General features: G+C 38.3%; 1 protein-coding gene and 1 long non-coding RNA gene across 2 annotated transcripts in view; one reads left to right on the top strand and one right to left on the bottom strand.

Moving 5' to 3' along the window:
• The window catches only part of HTR1F (5-hydroxytryptamine receptor 1F), a 110,038-nt gene that overhangs the window by 29,198 nt on the left and 58,013 nt on the right, over window positions 1-22,827 (top strand). The gene's annotated exons all lie outside the window — the stretch shown is intronic.
• Window positions 2,223-6,439, bottom strand: LOC125688028 (uncharacterized). Its single transcript, XR_007374578.1, has 3 exons — window positions 6,350-6,439; window positions 3,104-3,244; window positions 2,223-2,420 (listed from the first exon to the last, which is right to left on the bottom strand). It is a non-coding gene; the product is annotated as an uncharacterized LOC125688028 (long non-coding RNA).

The raw sequence follows: 22,827 nt of genomic DNA, 5'->3' as shown, positions 1-22,827 counted from the left end.
ATTTATTGCAGTATATTATTTGAACAGAACATTTATACAGTTTACATCTAGGGGGAGGATTAGTGCCATCTGTGTGTCTAGCTTTAAATAAATGGTCAGCAATAAAATCTTTAAGGAAGGGACATTGAGGTGGTGATGTTTTTATTCAATTATTTTCAAATTTATTTTGAGTTCAATCCACTGCAGGTATCTGCTGTTTTCTTCCACTCTTCTGCAACATCCTCTTAGAAATATAAAAACATTTTAACCACATGATTGCAGCAGAACAACTGCAATGATTTAGGATGGAAGGCCACAGCACATAGAACTGGACAGAGTGTTATGGCTTAAAATCAAATGAAGCACTGTTGTTGTTGTTCTCCAGAAAGACAAAAGCAGTTGGCAAAATCATACCATAGCATCATAGAATGAGTTGAGTTTGAAGGCACATTTAAGACTACTTAGTTCCAACCCCCTGCTATAGGCAGGGACACGCCCCCCCCTCTAGACCAGGTTGCTCAAAGCCCCATCCAGCCTGGCCTTGAATGCTTCCACAGAGGGGACATCCACAACCTCTCTGGGCAACCTGTTCCAGTGTTTCACAACACTCAGAGTAAGGAACTTCTTCCTAATATGTAGTTTAAATCTACCCTCTTCCAGTTTAAAGCCATTTCCCCCTTCCTGTCATTACACATCCTTATAAAAAAGTCCCTCTCCAGCTTTCCTGGAGGCTCCCTTCAGGCACTGGAAGGATGATTGCAATATTCTCATCAGACCTTCAACAAACTGTTATATACTGCTTCACAAACTTTTTATAATTAACTGTGATCATGTACAGCCCATGCAGCTGATGAATGTGCCTGGGAAAATATCCTTGTTGATTTCCACCTCCTCCTCACCTCCACAGCCACAGTACGTAATTATCCTCCTCTCCCCTTGGTTATGACGCAGCTTAGATCTCTCTAGTGGATCTCTGAAGACATCAAGACTTCAATCTTTGGGATATCCTTAAGACTAGTATCAGTGTTACCAATTTTTGAGGTAAAGACTCTGATCCACTGAAATGGGGGAAAGCTAACTTTACAGCCCCTGGAACAGCTGTTTTTTAGCCAGGGCTGCATTGGAAGCACCAGCCAAATGAGGAAGCTAAGCCATACTCAAGCTCCATGGGGACTACACCCCAGAGCAGGTCCAGCCCACTTCACTCAGCCTGTGGACACACACACACACACACAAAACAAAACAGAAGGGACCACATCTGACCCTGAAGGCACAAAGCAAAAGGCTGAGTGCTGAATCCCTTCCCTACGGAGAAGGGATTTGTCTCCCTTCAAGAAGACAAAACAGAGCTGGAGACCCTGCTAACCATCAGGCAGCATAGGCAATGAAGGGTTCAGGGCCTAGATTTGCTCTGCAATCACGTTTCACTCAGTACCACAGGCTCAGTCTGCTGTAGGCAGTTTGTGAGAGCAAATTGGTATGTATGCAGCATAGACATCAAGGAGCAGAAGCAGAGAGTCAGCCAAACTGAGAGCATCAATACACCTCTTCTCCCCCACCTCCAGTCCTGTCCTGACATCCCCTTGTTTAATTGCCATCTATTTCACTGTGGAAACTGCTGCTTTTAAATCCTGTGCTATATAGTTCTTGGTGCTGTTTGAACCTCACATATTTAAAGAGAAAGATAAAGCAGTTTCTGTCATTAGATCTATGTAATGCATTAATGGGGTATCAAACTGCATAAAGAAAAGCCATAAAGTCTTCATTTTGATGCACACCATGTGCTCGTGTTCCTCTAATGGCATTGTATTAAAGCATGAATTCCAGCATGCTTGGAAAATAGGATCTTCAAATTTCCATTGACATTTTAAATACTATGCCTTTCCTATACAATGAATTGTTATCTCTAGAACAGGCATTTCGGATGTATAAGAAAACCAAGCAAGAACTTGGTCTAATCTTTTATTTGTATTAAGAAATTTGAACACATTCACTATCTTATTAGCTATTAAATCATCCAATCTGTGCACTACTACTACTGTTACAAGCTGGGAACACTAACTTTAAGATTCTTGCAAAGGAAAAGCAATATCTTCTATTCATGATCCCCTTTGGATTTCAAACTTGCAACCAAATTGATTATGAGGTATTTGGTTTTCTTTTAAATTGTGTATAGAGAAGTAGTCTCTACCACTCTGATATTACGCAGAGTCAAAAAATGCAGTCTTACAGTTGGAGAAGTGTAAGGTGAATAATTCTTTTGCTTTATTTCCCAAGAACACTAGCCCTAATTCTAAGACCCTGGCATATTAAACAAGAGTACACAGTCTTTTGCAATAATAACTGTTTCAGCTGCTAAACAGTAGAAATATTAACACATTAGATTAACATCCAAGCGACTTCTAATCTTCTGATTTTCACTCTTCAATAGATGAGCAGGGCTAAGGAAGAAAAGGAAATAGAAAGAAAAGCCCTCAGAGAGCTGAAAGATGGGTTTAAGTTGCCTTGCTCTCATTTGAAAATTAAATTTGTAAGGTGATAAATTCATAGGAGTTAATCTATGGTAGTTTCAGAATTGGCACAGTGCTTCGAGTACTGTGCACAGCTCAGGAAATGTCTATATCCTGTTCACAAAGTTATTTCTCGAGACACATCCAAACTAAATGCAGATTCTGTGTTTTAGTATGTCTTCCAACACTATGATAACTACAGCAATTCACAGTAACTGAAAAAAAAAAGCTCCTGGAACAAAGAAAAAGGGCCACCGAAATAACTTATTTTAATGGTCTGTGATTCTCATAACAAGCTGCTTCTAAGCATATCTGCTCTCTTAGATCATAGCTGTGAAGGTCTACACAATCCCAACAAAGAACCATATATATTTGATATATATGCTTAAATGCATTATAAAGGACTTGAATTGCTTTGTCCCCACATTCTCAGTAGGTTACAAAAAAAAAAAAAAAGAAAAGAAAAAAAACAACCCACAAACATATCAACTAGCTTGAGTAGGTGAGATTTTCCAACCAAAATTGACAATCCACTTTAAAGTACACCAGATATTTCTTCTATGAAGTTGTGTCAATTGGTGCCATTGCTTGAGAAGCAAGATTTTCACACATACCTTACTTACATTTCTATGTCTGAATAGGTCACCCTACACTCTCTTTGTAGCCAATGGAAAGAAAAGGACAGAATGGAATTCCTCTCATCTATCCTGGACATTTGATTCTCCGTTGCAAAACTCTGCACCCTAGAAGGATTACTGAATATAAATGGAAGGGGGGAAAGAAAGAAAAAGATTATTATAGATTTTGGCATTGCATGCATCTGCATATAACAAAATTAATCTCTTACCTGAAATTTCTTAAACCAGATTGTTGAACTTAATATCATTACAAGTAGAAACTATTTCTTTTAAATGGATGGATTAAAATGGTTTTAAAATCATGCTCCTATTAGTGTTGTATATAGCATGAAATTCCATGTTAATTCTGCCACATAAAGGGACAACTTTACAGTAAAAATATTCTCATTAGCAGGCTGAGCTGGCCTTGGACACTGAGCACAGTACAGAGATCATCACAGCTGATTCACAGAAGAGTTATTTACCATTAAAACTTTTCTAAAAGTCAAAGTGAAAAACTCATTTCGAGGAAAATGAGAAAAAAAATAACATTAAAGTGAGCAAAAATTATGTCCATGAATCTGAAAAACTTCCAGCTATTCAGTGTATTCTCTTCCATACGTAAAGACTGCTCACCCATGCTGCTTTATGTGATTTTGATTTTTAGCTTCCAGACTATGAGATTAATTAGCTGTTCGTAAACCAGGATGAAAGATTATATTGCTGCTTTTAAATAAGAGGTTCCTGATATTTGTTCAGTTCTATCTCCTCATTGCTTACCTTCCATGCTAACAAGTAAATAATCTATATTTATGCTATTTCTTCCAAAAAAAAAATCCTGCTAGAAATTTGACATACTGGACAATTATCACACAGCATACGTCAATGCAAACATTTCATGTCAGCACTTCAGGTACCATTTTTGTATGCAACAAGTTATTCACTAGCTGTCTGTGAATTTGAATCCACAATGCGTAGGTAAAATTATTCTATTTTCAGATGAACTTTTCTTCACAAGGCTCTGTTTACCTAGTATCTTTAACTGTCCACCTCCTCCTATCATCAAAGCATCTACATGTACACATCCCAAGGGAAGCAATGCTGCTGTTTAGTTGGTGCTATTTTTAATCAAAAGGCTTCACAAACATAGTCTTTAGAAATCACATGAGTAAGAGTGCAGAATATCATTAGTGTCTTTCACCACAGAAATACTGAGAGAAGTTGATGTCATTAAGCTGCTGAAGGAGCAAAAGTTTACTATTAGAGCTCACAACTCTGCATGTTCCCATTCTGTTTGAGCCTCTTCTTTCCTTGCCAAGGTTCTGCTTTGGAGATTTAACTCAGATGTCATACAAACCCTTTTCTGAAGTAGCTTTAAATTACATAGCTTGTGGGGTAGAATTGGGCTGCCTCGATTTTGCACATCTCATGAAGGAGACATCAGCAGCCTGCCCTCCCTCTCCACTGCCAGTCTTCTCAACATCCCTTGCAATTTGGTTTTCCTTGAGAGAGTAATCTCTTATGTTTGGTCTCTGTGAGTTTATTGATGTAGACTTCTGGGAAGTTTGGATTGCAAACTTTTGTAATTTGTCTGTCTTGAAGGAATACAATAATTGCTTTCATTTCATTATAAATATTTTAAACACTATTTGGGAATAATTTCAAGTTTTTGCAATTAAATAACAGTTGCATCTTGTTTGATGTACCATTAGTATATCTAGCTCCTTTTTCCTCCCTAATAAAATGTTACCTGAAAATTAAAAAAAAAAAAAAAATCAATATTCTAGTTATAGACAGGGTATCAGAGTAATGTCCGGGTTATGTTATTACAAAGCAACAGTAAAACTGTGAGATCACACAGCAGTACAGCACGTCGGGGTGATTCTTTTAACAAGCATCTTCTATTTTAGAAGTATCTAGTCAAAATAAACACTATTGGTCAATTTGTGTCTATGTGATAAGAATTCGTTGTCTAATTTTATACAATTTTTGATATTTTCAATTTTGTATTCATTTTATCTTTTATACATTTTGCAGTACATCATCAGGGGAAAGAACTTCATGCTTAACAGCCTTTCAGACAAAGCATCTGGGACAAGAAACTCACGCTATTTTAAAACTGAGTTCAATCACATTACACTGGAATTTAGATACTTCAGAATTTCTACAGATGGAAAACTAAGTCTATTCTACAGGCCTTTCAATAGCTGGTGCAGTAGTATAGCCAACAAAATTCACTTGCATGACGCGCTGTATTAGACCTCAGTTTTGGTATTTCTTTTGGTTACTTGCCAAGAGCAAGAGAGAAGGGTGTTTTTTTTTTTGCCTATGACATATCATTTGTTTTCTGAGCTTTCCTTTCTCCTTCCTCTAAATCCTGTGAGATGAAGCCTTAAGTGCTTTTCAGCATTCCACTTTACTGTCCCAAAGTTGGCCTCATCTGTTGGCTACAGCTAGAAACAAGCTGCAAGTAGCATGCAAGTACATGCCAGCTTGCCTACCAGCATTCAGTTCCCAGGGTTAGCATAGCAATTCCTCTCAATTTCCCTCAAACTAAGCCAAACAACTTCAAACAGAAAAACAAAACAAAACAAAACAGATAAACCAACATAGAAGCAGATTGTTACCTTTGGCATGAAGCACAATGTTAGGACTTCTGGGCATTCTGCTCATCAAATCACCTACAATTGCAACTACTCAGGGTTTTCTTTGTCCATAGTGTCCGTTACTTTATCACATATGTCCTATGCTTGTAACAGCATTATCTAGCAATTTTTTCTTAGACTGTTTGCAAACATGCAAAGTAGATGCTTTACAACCTTCTGAATCAGACATCTGTGGTCCAATAGTCTGTGCATACAGGAAGCTAGTATAACCCTTCTAAACCATTAATAGCACTTCCAAGAATTTCATTCTAGAAAACAAGTAATTGTAGATGTGGAGCATATGTTTATGCAAGTGCTCTGAAGCAGCAGCTAGATTTCTTCTCAAGTAGATAGTATATATCCTAGGAAGAATTTTTCAATCTCTGTTTGAAATAATTGGCAGCAAGCCCCATGAGAGTTACTCTAAGAATTACGTAGATCGCTAAACACAGTTAAAATGCCCAGACCAATTTCCTAATACTCTTCCAGCCAGCAGCCTAATTTTAACAACTTCTCCTTAACCAGCTGGAGCAACCAACAAAATGTAACTCTGGAGAATAGCCTCTTTCTACTTATGATAATATATTCAAATACTTACAGCATATAGATAGCCCAAAGCATTTCTTCCTCCCTTCTGAAAGGCAGCACACTAATGTTAGTTTCTCCATACCATTCATTCTGAAAAATTCCTTTTCTCCACGCGGCTTCCAAAAACCACTTTGCTCTACCCAGATCGCCAAGCAGCCAATTCCATCACCTGCCTCTGCACTTACCTCCAAGTTGATTCAGCTGGAGTTGGTCTATTCTGTTATGCTTCTTAGCTAAGTTGACCACTCAGAGTTTAGAGGAAATGCATTCAGCGTACAATATTATGACACTCTTAATTTTTTTTTAGTGAATAAAACATGCTCCAAAATCATCAGGCAGTAATGCTGTTATCATTTGTTTCATCTACAGCAGCAAGACAATATGACCTAACTACAACACTTTTTTAGCTCTTCTGTTGTAGATATCACAGCTGTAATTTTGAAGAAGAGCCTTGGGGGTTTAAACAGGATGATGACAAAAATAATACATAAATTATGAGTTCAGTATCTAGACAGCTTTAAAAATGAATTCATCCTTCGGTTATGTTTACCGAGATTTAAGATCTCCACTTTTAATTTTATGTAATCACCTTACATGCCCAAAGAAAAAAAAGGAAACTTCTGAGGATGTATACAGGAGGACTCCATCTCCAAACAGGAGCAGACAAAAATGAAACTACCCTGCTGTATAAATGAGCAGTGAATCCTGCTAAAGGGAGCAATTAGTATACTGACTAAAAGCAAACTGGAAAGAAAAAACAGCAACACTTCTTTGTCATTCATTTAATAGCTTTTCACTAAAGCTTCTTAAATTGTGATTTTTCCTAGTATTCGTTACTTCTGAAATCATTTAAATCGTGTGGTAGAAGTTGCAGGTGTGAGAGTTACAGTTCTAGCTACTAAAGAAAACAATAAATAAAAACAAATCATAACAGAAGAAAATGAACTATTTCATTATTTATGTAGGGCTTCGATACATTGAGGTTTCTCATAAATATCAGTTTCTGTAACAAAATAAATTAGTTTTCCTCATAGATTACCTGGGATTCTTTAGTCTGGAGAAGAGGACACTCAGAGGAGACTTCATGACTCTCTACAACCGCCTCAAAGGAGTACTGTAGGGGTACTGTATGTTATCTCGAGGACTGCTGCTGGCCTTAATTCCCCTAACAAAGATTCTGCTTCCTGTCCTTCCCCATTGTTACTCTAGATTATGATCTGTAGATATTCTTATTTTCCAAGTTTTTGTTTTTTATTTCCTGATGACAGTGCACCAGCGCAGAGTGTTTAGGAGAGGGGGAGATTGACACAGGCAAAATCTGATGTCAAATAGAATCTCTCTATCATCCAAAAGTTACTGAAATTACATCCTAAAGAAAGCATGCTTTACTTTGTATAATTTCTTTTCATTGGACCCTGAAACCTTCAAAGTAAGTCGAGAAGGAACTTTTAAAAGTCATTATATAAGTAAACACTTGTATCATTAAAGGGCACCTCTTCTTAAAACAGATGTTGCTATAGTTTTTGACTTGCTAAACACAAGGAATAGTGTGAAATGGAGCATGAAAGACTTGAGAGAAAGAGCTCTTCGCTACTTTAAACCAGTAGGCTTCTCCCAAAATGTAAAGCAACTTCAATATTATGTACTCTGAGGCACTCAGCAGGGTGCCAGAAATGAGAGACCTGTCTTATTAAGCAGATATACATCAAGACTATACCAGCACCTGAAAAATTGTGAAGCACTTATTTACACTTTTATATTTTACAGTGATCACAGAAAAAAAAAGAAAAAAAAAGAAAAAAAAAAAAAAAAAAAAGCATTTTGCGGTTTCTATGTTAGGCAACAAATTTTATCCATTTTGGGATGCAGATCTAAAAGTTTCTCCTGCTGATAATCCAGTGAACCCACAGAGCAGAGTAACATGACCATGTAGTTCCATTGACTCATGAAGAAAAAGCCACACATACACTGGAGATCAAAAGTACTCAGAGACAGAATCCTAGCTCCTCAGAGACAAACGAACAGCAGAAGAAATGCTCTGAGGCATGAAACAGCCAAAAGTACAACTACAGAAGGTACATAAAGCCAAAACCTGACAGAGTTTGGGTTTTGGCATTAACAAAAAGGTTAAACAATTGAAATAAATCATGTTAAACACCTGTTCCTTCTGTTTCCTGCTGTTGCATCCAAATGTTATTTAAATTCTGTTCTTTCCTGAATTAGATTTCAAGTTGTAATATCATGTCAGACTCACAGTCAGCATCTTGCTTCTCCTGTTATTTAACCCAGAAGCAGATCCACTTTTATTGAGAACTGACTCCTTCACCTGCATACAAACATATATGTAGCTCACTCCAAAAGTAAAGCTTCCTATTTATTTCCATGGAGAATATGACAGATAAAAGAACACAATAACAGTATTTGATAAATTCCTTGCTACAAAAACACTATTTTTCAACACAGTCACCACCATTAGCTATGCATTTTTGCCAGTGATAAAAAAGAGCTTGTAAGCACTTGTAAATATCTGCACCAGTGGAGGTGAACCACTGTTGCTGTCACCACAGCTGAAACGCATCACTCACCACCTCACTGTGCTCACATCCACTATTTGGTTTCCAGAAATGTTCAGCAAGCATCAACAAATGTCACTGAGTGCCATTTATTCTGCATGGAGGAATTCAATGGCACACCTTTGCTCCACCATGTCAGATGCCATTGCATCAGACTGCCTTTCTGCTGCCATCCGTCACACAGCAACAAAATGTAATGGAATACTGGTGAAAAGTTTCAACCTCTACTGCCATACCAACAACTGCCTCTGACTCTGCAAACCAACAAAACAAAATTGAATGCATTACTTTTGAAGCAACCCTAACACATAGATACACATCTATAATAGTCCTTTATCATCATCATCATGATTTATACTAGATAGATTATTTCTTAACACTTCTGAATAATTGAAGCTCCATTCCTGCTCTGGTGAATTGTGAGGACCAACATCCAGAGATCTGAAGATATACAGAACAAAAGCCTCAAAAAAAAAAGCCTGTTGTGTTTTGTTTTCTGCTAAAAAGCACTGGAGAAAAACAGGCTGTAGTGTTCACAAGATGCTAAAAAAGGCCAGATCTCACAAGCAAACCTGAGAGTATTTACTGTAAACAACACAGAAAGCTGTATCTCATACTGTGCTTCATTTTTGAAAGTACAGGCTTTGAGTTAGTGTGTACCCTGAAGATAAGAAGAAAGACAGGGATGAAAAGAGAAGCTCTAGGAAATTGCTTCTGTCTTTTGTCTCTTTCTTCTCACTTTTCTCCCTCACTGTTCCTTTTTCCACTGATTTTTTTTTCTTTCCACTTTCACCAGCCTCTCTTGAAAGCCCTGATCTTACTGACACCACACAGCATTCACCCCTGCATGCATCTATCCTCCTCCCAATCCTTCTTGCATAGCTGGAGCGAGCTGTTCTATCATCAGCTCATCCCTTAACCTGCCATGGAAGCCTCTCAGGAGGCAAAAATAAGCACAGTTATTCAAACCCTACTGCCAAGCTATTTAGCTGTAATCCTTGCCTCAAGTGCAGCCTCAACTATAGTGCAGTGACATGCAAAAGCACCCACATTCCAGTGCATTTTGTCAGCAGAAATACTAAAAGTCCTTCAGCATCCATCAATAAACCTTAGTCCTCAGAGCAGCATCAGTTACAAGCATACATAAAGCTAGCACTACAACTTGCATGTTCATCTTCCAGATCTGCCTGCACCAGAGGCCTCGAAATCCTATTTGAGTGCTACAGCAATACAGAGTCATGAATATGCAGGAGGTCCCTCTCCTCTAATTTCCCATACAACAGCCAAAGCAGCAACTCTCCCTGCCTCATCTTACTCTCTGTCCCACCACCATCCTTCCCCCCTGCTATGTCTCACCCAGACCTAACTCTCATCGTTGGGCCTGGGGATTTTGACTTTATCTCTGCCATGGTAAGCCTTGAGCATATTGTGCCTCAGATGTTATTACCTTCAGTACTAGCCAAGGCATTCTCCAATGCAGAGACTTTTCATAGAGTCATAGAAACGTTAAGGTTGGAAAAGATCACTAAGATCATCTAGTCCAAACTGTCAACTCATCCCTACTATGCCTGCTAATCATGTCTCTCAGAGGCACATCCACACAGCTCTTGAACACCTCCAAGGACAATGACTCTACCATCTCCCTGGGCAACCTGTGCCACTGCCTCACTGCTCTTCTGAGTTTTTCCTGATATCCAAGATAAATTTCTCCTGAAGAAACTTTCCCACAGCATAAAATCCTGCCTGACATCAGCCTTTCTCCACCCACAGGGTTCTCTGATATTCAGGAATAAGCTTAGTTCCTCAAGCTCTTCAGTTACAAACCACGAACCCAATACTAGTACTAACAGTAGCCTCAGCAACGCACATAGCAGTGTATGGCTAGTTATAAGCCATTTGTCTCATCATCACCATTCCTCATCCAAACTCTTCTTGTCCTGCAGAATCAAGCAAGTTAACTTCTCTCTTCTACCCTGATTTTTCTAATCTGTTAAAAATGAGCATAATCCTAAACCTAAACATTACTGTATCGATATTACAGAAGTCCGTGCTCATCCCAGTGCTAACCAAAATGAATTGCTTCATCCAGAAAATAACTTGCTGGGTCTAACAGGAAAAAAATCTTTTCTGACCTGCTGATCAGTGCCTTAATCTCAGTTCTAGTGCTAACCATGGTGTTAACAACACAGTAACAACCACTGCATGTCCAGAAAGTTAATGATGAGACATAAGAATAGACAAGGCCTTGAGTAACTCAACAATAAAATTTTCCCTTCCTATCATTTCAGACAGCCATTGCAGAACCAGACCTAATCCTGGCTTTGTCTGGGGACTTCCTAGAAACCATTAGTCCCTTCAAACTGTATTGGGGCAGTAGAGGAGGATCATCTACATGAGTAACAATATAAATCATGTCCACACAGATTTAACATGCTACAAAAACCCACCTGTTCAGATCCTAAGCCTTCCAACTCCCTGTGTGGGAATCAGGTGTGTTTTTTTTCCAAAATAATCACTCAGAATTAGCAGAGCACCTGCATATCCTGCTGCTTGAGGCTTCAGGAAAATCCAGCAAAAATGTAATGTCCTGCAGTATCATCTCACTGAAAGTATATTTGTTTGCCACTCACTATATTCAGAATGACTTCATCTCCTATGTCTGCCCCCTCACATCTTTGCCCTTCTGGTACTCAGCAACAGGTTTGGCTTTGCTGTTCCTTATCTCCAAAACCTTAAGCTTAAACTCAGCTATGACTGTTGCATCAATGTCCTGTACAGGCAAGAGTCAGTGGCTTCAACTAAAGTCAGGTTTGGCTACAGTTAATCTAAGGGGAGGCAGGAGCCCTCTCTTTTTGATACAACTCACTCTGGTGAGGTAGCTCTAGATGAGCCCATTAGGTCAGAGGAAGAGCTTGACTTACCTCAATCCTTCCTAGGCAGATATGAGACATCTAGGGCATGTTTTGGCTGGTCAGCTGTCTGTCATAGTCCTCACAGGCAGATCAGATGTAGTTTGAGATGGAGATGACAGCACTGCTAAGAGGAGTCCCAGAGCAGTTCCACTCTACAAAGGAAATCCCTTGGCGCTAGTGTCAGATCTCCTCTGCATCACAGGGGGTGAGTCAAAGAGACAGCAAATATCAGGTCATGCATTGCTAAAAACACACAACCAGGTGTCCAAGCTTCCTTGACAGATGTTATGTTGGCTAATAGAGGCATCAAACAACAGGGTCTATCTTCAAATGCTAGCTTCCTTTCTGTTTAAATTTCCCTTCTTATTCTAAGAGTTATATCCTGAAACACAACACAGAAAAGGCAAAAAGCAGTATTTTCCAGCAGTATTTTCCTAGCCAGACTTACAGAATCACAGAATCCTTAAGGTCAAAAAAGACCACTAAGATCACACAGTCCAACCACTAGCTCATCCCTACCATGACTGCTAATCATGTCCCTCAGTGCCACATCCACACAGTTCTTGAACACCCCCAGGGACTTGCAATCCTTCCTGACTGTCCAGTCAGGATAACACAACTGTTGGTTAGACTATGGCTGTGGAAACTTTTGGCTTGTTTGGGCTGCACTGTATGAAGAGGGATTGTCTTTGGCCACACATATATAGGTTGAATCGAAAGTAATGACTCCTATTTATTTCCAGGGAACTATAATTGATAAAGCGAGCACAATAACAATACTTAATGGAGCAAATTCTCAGCTACAAAACATTTTTCAACAACAACCACTCAACCCATGGCAGGGGAGCTAGAACTAAATGATCTTTGAAGTCCCTTCCAACCCAAGCCATTCTGTGATTTTATGAACATAGTAACCACCACTAGCAATACATTTTTATCAGCAATGGACAAGAGCCTGTATGCTGCACGCTCCTCTCATAAAAATCTGCTCCAGAAGAGGTGACACACTTGCAGTCACTGCTGCTGAAACACATCATCTACCTCTTTGCTGTGCTCACATCCGCTGTTTGGTCTCCAAAAACTTTTATCAGCTGTGAATGAATGCCATTATTTTCACATATAAAAATTCAGTGACACCCCTTTGCTTCATACACGCTTCCACATCAGACACCATTCAGTCAGACTGCCCTTCTGCCACCATTTGTCATAGATCAACAGTGTATAATGGAATACTGGTGGGAAGAGTCAGCCTCTACTGCCATACCACCAACAGCTGCCTCTGACATTTTGGACCAACATAGTAAAATAGGAGGCATTACTTTCAGAGCAGCCCTCATGAGATATTTAATATAGTTATTGTATATAAATAACAAAAATTGTTTTAATATTTAATGAAATATTAAAAGAAGGGAAAAAAGTGGGCAACAAAAACATTGAACTAGTGGGAAATTTGAACTTGTTTTTGTGAAACTAGCAAATCAGTCTGGTTCTATGGCAATGGTAGCAATTCTCAGTGAGCTGACAGCATATTGTTCAGCTGCAAGGTGTTTGTCAGATATTTTTGATTAAATTGTACTCTTTCTGTGTCTCATCCTTAAAAATGGATGAAGTCGCTATCAGGATGGTGCAGCACAGGAGCACAGCCGCAGGGTGTGCTGGGCCAGGCATGCAGGTTGGACATTCCTGGGTTACACCTCGCAGCTTCTAGCCTTAGTAGATACCATGATCCAACTCCAAAAACTATGTTAAGAGCTGGGGAAAAGGTCTTCCAGGAAGGGACATTTTGCTCATGATTGACAAGTAAATAGTTATGCCTTCAGAAGCCAAGGGGGAGCATGTGAGCCTGAGATTTAGGAGAGGAAAATAACAAGATGAAATATTTCTCTGCCTTTTCATTACACAACCGGATTTCTTAAAACTGTTTTTCTCTGTGGGAATCTAAGTATGAAAAGGTGAGGTGGTCTGCATATTGCTCTGTTTCCTCAGAGCCGTTATCTGAAATTTTACAGCATCCAGTCTTGGCTTCAAATTCTTGAAATGTCTATTAACAGCAGTGGAAAATTTATGGTGGAGTGAGTGCAATAGAATTCTCATAAAAATACAGAAGAAAATATTTTCTTACTCCCAAAAATATGCTTCACCAGCACTTTTGTATTAGCTAATCCTCTGTATGCATTCTGAGTAATTAAAATCACTGTATTTCTTCCATTTTAAAATGTTTTGATTTTGAAGACTGATTTTCCAGTTACCTGTACATTCCTATCATTTGTAGTGTAAGGGGATGTTGGTGACAATGGAAAATGTTTTCCATATGCTGGAAAGGAGTGAGGAATCTTGTTCCAATTATGGCTGATTATGGTAGATTTTCCTGCCTTTACATCCTCTACTGAAAATTGACATTTTATTCAGGCCTCTTGTCCTTTTTGCACCTCTCTTGCTCACATTATGTTCTATTCATTATTAATATTTGGCAGGAAATGAGATGTCTTGAACGTTGCATTTGTCTACTTTGAAGAACGTTTACCACCTTGTGACAGCTGTTGTAGATTCTGCCATTAGTGTACTCAATTCTTTTAAAAAGTTTTACACAGTGTTACTACTTACAATGTGTAGCTTCTTCAAGATATATTTAAATATTGATAAATATTGGTCCTAGAAGTTTCTATCCAGGTGAAAGTACTTCAACAGGTCTTGTAGTCTGATCAGCAGCTCCTATCTGTCCCCCCTTTCCTTACTGTTAGACGTCTAGTTTCTCAGATGTGTTATATATAGTAAATTGGTGAGATATGTCTTGAAATTCTCAACTTTTCTATTATATACATCTGCTCGAGAGAAGTGGTAAGTCTAGTCTAAAATGTTCATCGGCAAAAGCATCAGCCTGAACCTAGGAATTACAGACTGGAGACAGTAACTCATTATTTCACAATAGGCTTACCTTTGGGGAGTTACTTTTTTTCCGCATTAAACAGCTCCAGCAGAAAAAGTTGGAGTATTAGGGGGTTCTTCTGTTTTTCTCTGAAGGAGCACACAGACACCAATCCAGAAACTCTCGCCATACCAGCAAACCTGGACACTGCAGTAGGAGGTCTGCCGATGTGCACCCCGCTGCTGCGCCAGAGCGTTCATCTGGAAGTTTGAAGCTGACTGAGTAATAGTTCAGATAAAAAAGACTCAGGAAACTTTCCAACTCTCCAGAGCTTGGATTTTTTTTCTCGGTATATTCATAACAGTGTCAATCGTAAGGTAAAAATTTGCAGGTGTTCTATTGTAAGACCTACATGAAATTTAAGGACACTTTTTACCAATCTGGCTTAGTTTGGGCAAAGACTTTCAGTTATCATAGGCATTTTCCTTGCTTACTTGTTGATTTCCATTCCATATTAGCCTATGTCTTCTAACAGAATGATATAAATTTAGTATTCTTCATAGCAGAGAAAATTGTCACAGCTAGCAATTATTGTTCTATCATTCTTTCTGTTTTGTTCTGTTTTAATTTGCCAAGATAGGCTTAAGTATGCATAGGTCCCCTCACCTACTCCAACAAGAGAACAATAAAATTTTTGTAGAGGCAGTCTGCTCTCTGGCTGATCTGTGTGCATTTACTTACGAAGAGAAAAACTAGATAAGGTATGATTGACCATCCTTAGCATTGAAAAGTTATGTGGTTTCTGATCCGTAGTGAAAGAAAGCATAGGAAATCTTCAAATCTTTCCACAGAGAATGGATAACAGATAGTGCAGTTATCTCAGTTGTCACAGGTGAGGGAGCCCACAGCTACTGAAGCAAAGGAGAAATAATGCAGTTTTCACTCATAGCAAAAGGTTAGCAATTGAGAATTGTATCCAGTAGTTGGAGGCTGGAGGGACAATTGTTTCTGTCTGAGAATAAATAATAGCCGCAGTGATCTGTGACTTAAACTGGAATATAGTAATTACCATTCCAGATCAGATTTGTGCTTAGCTTCTAATCAAAAATAGACAAAATGCTAAGCTGGCCACCCTCCGTTAAAGAATGATAAGAGGAGGGCATTGTCTATACTTGGCACTAGAAATGGAATGCCTTATTTTTTGAGCTCTAATCCACCATTTTAAAATTAAGCCACACTGTTAAACTTAGGCATTTTTAATGGATAGGAAAATGCAGTTTAGTACAAGATTAGGGGAAAGACCTCGAAAAGCCTAGCCTTGAAAATATATTAATACAGATAAAATCCAGACAACCTCACTTGTACGTGTAGTCTATTTAATATATTTTGCCTCCTGAATGTAAAAGAAACTTGGATATTTCTAATTCCACCCTGTTTTACAGAGAAACAAACACAATATATGCAGCATTAATATACAGAGTAAAAATAATCAACGCACAATATTTTCAAAATTCCTTAATCAGTACAAAAAAAAATAATTTCTTCATAAAAGAAGCCTTACCTTATCCTAATTATAGACCTCTCTACAATATTCTCAAATACATCATTAAATATTCTTTGTGTAGAATGGTATAAAGTGACGATCCACTGCATATTAAAATTTTGAGCTTGAGTTTTAAGATCAGCCAGGCTGCTGGCTAATTTTTCTAACTCTTTTTTTCAAGTTTCAATTTTTCCAAGTGCAATGCCTTGCACCTGGATCACAAAAAAAAACCTGCTATCGATACAAGCTGCTGAATATAAGGATTAAAACACAGCCCCGCAGAAAATGACTTGGGGGTGCTGGAGTATGGCAAGCTGAACATGAGACAGAAATGTGCCCTTGCATTCCAGAAAGCCATCTGTACCATGTAGTGCTGCATTCAGATGTGGAGTCCTCAGTACAGGAGTGACATGGACCTTTTGGAGTGTTTCCAGAGCAGGGACACAAAACAGATCCAAAGGATGAAAACCCACCCCTATGAGAACAGGTTAAGAGAGCCCTGAAAGCAACCTTTTGGTATCTAAAGGGGGGCTGTAAGAAAGAAGGGGGCAGACTATTCAACAGGACCTGTGGTGATAGGACAAGGGGAAATTGTTTCAAACTAAAAGAGGGGGGATTTAGACTGGACATAAGGAAGAAGTTGTTTCACAATAAGAGTAGTGAGGGAAACTGGAACAGCCTGCCCAGAGAGGTGGTGGATGCACTGTCCCTGGAGACATCCTTGATCAGGCTGGATGGGGCTCTGAGCACCCTGATCAAGCTGCAGGTGTCTTTGTTCATTACAGGGGAGTTGGGATAAATCTCCTGTAAGGGTCCATTCCAACTCAAATGATTCTATGGCAAACTGTTGTACCTTTTGGTATAGCTTTACTTTGTTGAAATGAAACGCGATCTTGCAGAATGGAGAGGAATTCTTTGACTGCACACCATCATTAAATAGATCTGCTTTTGATAGGGGCGATGACGTCTCTGAAAATAACATCTTTTGAGCTGTATTTATTGAGACCCTACAAACACCAGTCAATTTGGAAAATAGAGTAGAAGTTGAGATTTTTAAATTACCCATATTATATCTTACTTCTATAGCAGTACTTTCTCTTACAAATACCTGGTTTGCTTTTACCTATATAAATTGTGGTGATGGATCTTTTGGGTACGTTCTCACAGCTTTGAGGAAACTGGTGAGAAATGGCTTTGGCTGAAGGAGAATTTCCACTTCGTCTGCATTCAAGTACTTCTCCCTCTTCCTCCTTGGTAACAGCTTTCCCCATTTACTCCACCAACCTAGCATTGCTGAAAAACAGATAAAAGAATGATGAAAATATTCCATGCCTAGACTATCCAAAGCCATTTGTCTTCAAAAAATACTTACCAAAAAAGCAAACCAAATCAGTAAAAGGTAATAAAAACGCTTCCTGAGATCTTCTGTATGAAGTCTACAAGGTATTTATTTGCCTTTTCTAGAAGAAAAAAATATATAATCGTTACCTTCAGCAGGCTCCAGCTATTCCCACTGCTATGTCTGTGTCCCACAAAGGAAATTTTCCCCAAAGGCTATTTAGACAGCAGCATCTCCACTGTGATGAAAGGAAGCAAAAAAATGTGAGCAGGCTTCTGTAAACCACTGTGTTGCTCAGAACCCCAAACTTTGATAGCACAGATGACTCAACAGAATGTTAATCTGTCTCCTAATAAGTTGCCAAGCCGCTGACAAAGTTTGCAGCAAGATTTCCTTCATTTTTTTCCAGAACTTTCCCTGCATTAAACCCTGCACCACCAACAGCTATACATTAAAACAGAGGCAACATTCCAGGAAAAGTAGAGCTACATGATCACTTCAGCAAAAGGTTATTGTAGAGAACTCAAATGTTGCCTGCTCTGCAGGTATACTCTTCTGATATGTAAGACATTGCTTTGTCAGGGAGAGAGCACTCTTACTGTATCTGTTATATCTATTGCAAAATGTCATACAAGTTTTAAAATACTACGCGCTGTCCTCAGGAAGTATTTCTTCCTCACAGGAACTGCTCTGAGTAAAAGTCTAAAACATTCATTTTAATAACATTGTTCTCATGGCAAGATACTGATTTTCATCATGGGTTCAGGTGATCAAGAACCAAAATGTTACATCAACAACTATTTGATACAACTGAAATTTTATTTTCCTTTAATTTTGAGAAACACATAGCATTTAATTCTACTCTTAATTCAAATCACAAGCTGCTTTCTAAATGACCCAGAAAAAAATACATATCCTTTCCCTAAAGAGAAAAGCCAAAATATGGCATAGGAAGAACATACAGAAAAGTGGAACCTTGGTTACAGCTCTGTTGATAAGTTAGACAATGAGGTAGCTTTACTGTATATTTCACTGACTTTATTAATAAAGGTAGAATTTTAAAAATATATGTAATTTCTGCTTGAAAATGAATTTCAAGCTCTTCTTCAGACTCAATCAGGAGACAGTCCTTTCCATTTTCCTGATCTGTCAAGATTTAGAATCATGGAATCATAGAATCATGAAGGTTGGAAAAGACCCACACGATCACCCAGTCCAACCATTCATCTATCACCAATAGCTCTCACTAAACCATGTCCCTCAACACAATGTCCAAATGTTCTTTGAACACTTTCAGGGTCGGTGACTCCACCACCTCTCTGGGCAGCCCATTCCAGTGCCTGACCACGCTTTCAGAAAAGTAGTATTTCCTAATATCCAGCCTGAATCTCCCCTTGTACAGTTTGAAGTCATTCCCTCTAGTCCTATCACTTGTCTATAGAAGAGGCTGACTCCCAGCTCACTACAACCTCCCTTCAGGTAGTTATAGAGAGCAATGAGGTCTCCCCTGAGCCTCCTCTTCTCCTGACTGAAGAATCCCAGCTCCTTCAGCTGCTCCTCATAAGCCCTGTGCTCCAGATCCCTCACCAGCTTTGTCGCCCTTCTTTAAACACTCTCCAGGGCCCCAAGCACTTTCTTGCAGAGGGGGGCGCAAAACTGGATACAGTACTCAAGGTACAGCCTCACCAGTGCTGAGTACAGGGGTTGATAAGTCCTGAAAACAAAACTGTAACAAAATTCTGTTTCTCATTAGATGACTGAAGATAATGAAATTCCCACTGCCTCGATCATATTTTGAAACTGCTGAGTCACTTTTTTGTCTTATTGAAAGGCCTGAGGTAGACTTCGAAAGAAAATTATCTTTTTTAAAGCAAATTAAGGGACAGTAACTTCTGTCCTTTACTTACGTGGTTTAGTGAAGAATGATCCATCCAGAGAATTGCAATGTAACTTGGACTACTTGGTCTTACTCATTTTGTCCTACTCATTAGTTTTTAACCCATTAAAGAATGTTAGGGCTAATATAAAATGTCCTTCCAAGTAGTTCAAGGCCTCACGTGGGAGCTTTTTGGATCTTTATTGTATAATATTTATGAGAGAAAGTTCTCTCGGTCATTAATGCTTGGGACCCAAAATTGTCTACAATGTGTATCCATTACTTTGATTTGTGTTTTGCAATTGATTTGTCTTGAAACAAAACAATGGGAAATGCAAGCTAACATTATTTTGTTCTATTGCTACTTATGTAATTCCTAAAGCATATTAGTTAAATTACTACTACCTGTTGTTGACATTAAATAACAGTAATATTTGCAGATGGTTTCTACCATCATATGACGCACTCTTATGGCATACTAGAAGATCAATGCCAGTACTCCAAAGTTTACTGTCTAACAGAAACAGGAAAAAAAAAGGAGTGGTGGAGGAGGAAAACATACTTCTGCAACTGCAATCTGTGATTATTTTTTTTTTAATTCATAAATTATTCTTTTTTCCACCTGCTTTTTTTTCGTGTGTGTGAGACCAACTAAGTCTTTGTGGTTCTTAGGGCAGAAATGGATCCTTAGGAATAATGAGCACAAGCAATAGAAAAATCAGTCATTCATTATATTCAACAAAAATTTTCTCTTGCCATATAATGATAAGAGATATGAAAGCCAAGCAAAATCTCTGGAGCAGCAGTGGCAGAAGCAAAATGTCTGTGTAGTCTGAATAAAGACAGGTGGGGCAATGTCATTTATCTTCTTCTTCTGTCCATCTCTGCATTAAATCCTCATCTGCAATTAGTGATGACATGTTCTAATCCTCTTCATACAAGCTGCATGAGGATTGTAACTTTGCATAGGAAATATCAAGGGAACAAAAACTCAAAAAATCCTTCTTCCTCACAAAAGCATTCAATTAAAAAAAAAAAAAAAAACCCTTAAAAAAAATCCCTAAAGTTATAATAGTAATAGGAAGACAAATTATGCAAGAATGTATGTTTAGAACTAAATATCTTCAGAAAAACAACTGGGTTTTCAATTTATTTCTGTTCCTCTGTGGGATTGAGATCTTGTCTGAGGGTGCAATTTATGTCTGCATATAGAAGTAGTCATTCCTGTGAGCTGCTATTATTCTTTTCCAGTAATAAAAGAAATAGTAATAATCAGATTTATTTCTACAATTAAATGGTAACCTAAAAATTGTCAAGAAAAATTACTCCCAAAGACCATCTTACCTATTTAACCCTTCAATCACTATTTATTTTAATTTTTGCTCCATTTTTCCTCACCACCAGATGTAATAGGCTTCATTTATTTTCATGGCAGTGACAACCCTAAAAAGCGTTTATTTGTACTCAGATGATATCATATATGATAACACTGCATCCTCAGCTTTGTGCTCAGAAATATTTGCCATGATCAGATAAATTAACTTTTTATTTATTATTATGTTCATATAAAATAATTTGAGAATATTTATTTTTCTTTCAATTGAGGCAGGGATTTTATGACATTTGAACACAGGCTCTTTTTTCCTTTTTTATGCATTTGCCCTCTGGTCTCTGTCAACCCCTGCAGTCAGAATAACGAATTCCTCTTTATTATACTGTCAGTGCACTGTCATTATTTTGGGCTTTTTCTTCTCCTGAAAGGTTGTTTTTGAAAAGCTATACTTGTTGTTCAGGATTTATAGGACTGTACTGATCTGTCAGTTTCTGGTGTATCTAAGCAGCCAATGTACATTTAAGTCACTGTAAATTGATGTCCCCAACTGGGGACATCAAACCATTCAGGGTAGCATTACCTTCTAATTCCTTGTCCCCTTTATACAGGAAACACAAACATCTCAATATCACAGATTGATTTCTATTTGCCTTTGCACTAAGGCTGTCATTTTTGTTATGCAATCTCAAGTCTTAGCTAGCTTTTAGAAGACAAGTCCTTATATGAGATTTTGAACATAGGTCTTCAGCACTGTAGTGAATGGTTGCCAGTTGAGATTTTAAAACAGCTGTCAAATTCATGTAAAGCTGAATTTTTCCCATAATTACCTTAGCACAAGATACAATTTAAAAATTCTTATTTAGCATCCTCCACAGAGTAAGAAAGGCAATTTTAGTTTTGTCATGGAATTATTGCAGATATTATTTTTAACCACACAGACACACACACACACACACACATACACACAAAAAAAAAAGCTTGTCTTTGTATTCCATACATTTCACAGGAATTTTGCTCCTGTTTTTCACAAGCCTTCATAATTTCAATACCATTGTGTCATTGCTAGGACAAAAGACTTGGAATTGAGAGTCCTGCTTTTTGATTACTGGCAGACTTCAATCTGAGGTAATAAACACTTAGACCTGAAGCAAAAGAACTCTGAGGCTCAAAAGCAATGGAAACAACGAATGTGCTTCAGAGATGAAGGCAGGTCCAGAAATTCTTAGCCTCCAGAATTACTTCTGCTGCACAAACTACTTCCCTGAATATAGCCGCTGCCATGCACAAATCGAGATTATTGGCATTTTGAGCAGTTGTGAAATGTTTTTATATTGGGTAAAAAAGAAGTTTGTTTACATTTAGAGATACCAATTCCCAGTAGGCAGAAGTAGACCCTGTTCATCTGCTAAAAGTTTGGCTACAATTTATTTAATGAAATGATGAGCCTAAAGGGTTTGGAGTAATTTCGTAAGTTTTCCTTTTGCCTGAGGATTTTCTGCCGCAACAAAAAAATATCCTGTTTGTAAATTACTTCTCAATGGTTCCAAAAGTCCGAATTCATGCAGTTCTGTATTCTCTTCCTTTCTATTCTCAATTTATAAGAGTCACTGCTCCAGAAATAGTCCCAGTTACTGATTGAATGTTACTTATTTTCTCAGCTGTTCTTAGAAAGCTAAAAGAAATAATCCCATATGAATTATACCTGCTGGCTATCTTGGATTCTCCCAAGGCAATGTCTGTTCAGTATACGTCTGCATCTCTAGGTCCTTATCCGAAAGTACTTACATTTTAATTAGTCTAAAACAATGAAAAGTAAAACAGCTATGTTCACACTGCTGTATCATCAACAAGGGCTCTCGCATCCATCTTCCCCTCACCTTCAAACAAGGTCTTAGCAAGAGCTGGTAGGCAGTCTGTAAATCTGCCTTCCTAGGAATGCCTAGCAGAACACCAGGCTAGATAACAAGATCCAAATTATTAAGCACCCATGTGGCCTCCAGGTCTCCTTCAGAGGAGTCTCTCTCCATGCTCATATGAGAGTGTGAC

The sequence above is a fragment of the Lagopus muta genome, chromosome 1, assembly GCF_023343835.1.
Source record: "Lagopus muta isolate bLagMut1 chromosome 1, bLagMut1 primary, whole genome shotgun sequence".
NCBI classification, from domain to species: domain Eukaryota; kingdom Metazoa; phylum Chordata; class Aves; order Galliformes; family Phasianidae; genus Lagopus; species Lagopus muta.
This window is presented reverse-complemented; position numbering and strand designations above follow the sequence as displayed.